The sequence below is a fragment of the Lactuca virosa genome, chromosome 8 (assembly GCF_052849685.1).
Source record: "Lactuca virosa cultivar CGN04683 chromosome 8, Lactuca_virosa_CGN04683_v6, whole genome shotgun sequence".
Lineage (NCBI taxonomy): Eukaryota > Viridiplantae > Streptophyta > Magnoliopsida > Asterales > Asteraceae > Lactuca > Lactuca virosa.
Genome location: NC_136433.1, coordinates 23,301,927 through 23,304,490, shown reverse-complemented (window position 1 = coordinate 23,304,490; position 2,564 = coordinate 23,301,927).

Genomic DNA, 2,564 nt, shown 5'->3' with positions numbered 1-2,564 from the left:
TGCACCTTGCCTAACTTCCTGCAAGTGCGACTTATTTGACCTCCCTGCCTATAATCAGCGGCCCTCATCTGCTTTGGTGCAGGCTGCGACTGCGCCGGGGCCTGCCTCTGTGCTCTCAACTGGAGCTCCATCTCCAACTCGCGCCGCCTCGCGGCCTCCTGCAACTCCAACAAGGTACTACACCTCTGCGTGGACACAAACTGCTGGATATCCCTCTTGAGCATACTCAGATATCGGGACATCTGAGCCTGCTCCGAAGCAAACTCCGGGCAAAACATCGCCCACTCGGTAAACATCCTGGTGATCTCCGTCACCGACTCTGAATCCTGCTTCAGCTCCAGGAACTCCTGAGCCAACCTCTCTCTCTCTCAACCTGTAGAACATCTCCCGGAACTGATCCCACGAAACCGCTGCCCGCTGCGCATCAGAGTAAGATCCCGTAGTCAACCTCCACCAATCCTTCGCCCCGAGCCTCAAAAGGTTCAGAGCACACCTCACCCTCTGATCCGCAGGGCATGAACACGTGAAGAAACAACCCTCCACGTCTGACAACCACCTCATAGCAACAATCGGATCCTGAACTCCATCGAAAGTAGGGGGCTTCGTATTGTCGAAATCCCGATACTGAAAACCCCGACTGGCTCCTCCCCCTGCCGCTGCCACAGCCGTTGCGGCTGCCGCGGTCGCTATCTCTGCAGGAGCCGCACAACGCTCATCAAAATACTCAACCATGGCGGTCTTGATCGACCCAAACAGTTCCGGCAACTCAGCCCGGAACATAGCAGCAACCTCATCATGCAGGATATCACGAATTCTAGCATCCAACTCATCCGTACTCATCTGACCAATCACCTCGGGAGGTGCTGATCCATCCTGACCACCCTCTCCCGATCCCGAACTGGATCCTGACTCGAGACGTCTCGCATCCGCTATACTGCAATAAACCACAAGAACGTCAGATACCTCGCATAACCGCCGAGAAATAACCTCTAACCAACAACCTAGGGGTTGTGACTTCCTTGACACGCGTATGGGTCCTGTGCTTTCAGTAGTACGGGCCCATACTACCTTCCACACCTACCCATATTTATCTCAAGTATCATCACAACGCCCTAAGCACAAACATACATAGCAGGCACTCAATCCTCACCCCTAGAGGAATACTGAATATCTCATATCAAGAAAACCCTAGGCTAGCAGGCATCACAAATCAGGCAATTCTATCATGCAATTCCTGAAGATCCCTAGCCTAGTACTAGCATGTTGTTCTAACATATCTCATAAACAAATAACTTGCATGGTATTTTGGGGTAACTTACTGGCTCCGGCTGATCGTACCCTCTGCGTCCTCCTTTACTTATTTTGAAAACCATTTGAAAACTATTTTTGAAAATCTCTCCTTGATTTGAGACTGGATTCACACGAATGTTCCTCCAATTCACTCAAACCAAGGCTCTGATACCAACTTGAAACGACCAAAAATTTCAACCAATTTAAAACATTTTATTTCATTCAAAAACCATTAAGTTCATACATCTTGTTTTCAAAACAGTTTAAACATCAGAGTATTTCCCCAGAACCATATCTCATAAAACATAAATATGAGGAGTGGTACGATCACGCCTTCGCCTTGCCACGATCTCCTGAAGCACCTAAAACAATAAACCACAACTGTAAGCCCGAAAGCTTAGTGAGTTTCCCCCAAAGTACCCATACACACACAAACATACACATACAACAAAGAACAACATACTACGGGTCCATTCAACCTTCCGGTTGGAATACCCCCGACCCTCAACCATCGGGTTGGAATGCCTACATAACGCGAGCCCAATCATCCTACCGGGATGGAATACTCTCGGCCCACAACCATCGGGTTGGAATGCCCAAACACCTATACATACAACAATAGCTACTATGGGTCCAATCATCCCTTAGGATGGAATACCCCAGGCCCCTCAACCATGGGGTTGGAATGCCAACATACTATGAGTCCAATCATCCTACCGGGATGGAATACTCCTGGCCTACAACCATCGGGTTGGAATGCCCCACTTCCTATACATACAGTAACTACTACTACTATTATGGGTCCAATCATCCCTTGGGATGGAATACCCCAGGCCCCTCAACCATCGAGTTGGAATGCCAAACTACTATGAGTCCAATCATCCTACCGGGATGGAATACTCCTGGCCCACAACCATCGGGTTGGAATGCCAATCTACTCTAGTAGACATGCACACATATCAGGCAACCACATAACACTCTACAGAACTAGCACACTAGGGCCCTATCATCCTACTGGGATGAAATACCCTCTACCACTGCTCAACATACATAACCCGCAGGTATCCTCCTACCAGCGTACATAATGCAAGACCCACTACCGGTCTATAAATAATCACTACCCAACTACCAGGGCGCTGATCTAACAGAACTAGCCATCATACAACTATCCATCTCTCTAGGATACTAGGCAAAAGGCATACTCTCATATCACTATCTTATCCACCAGGATACTAGCAAGCATATCATCACATAATATAACAAGCTCTAACAAC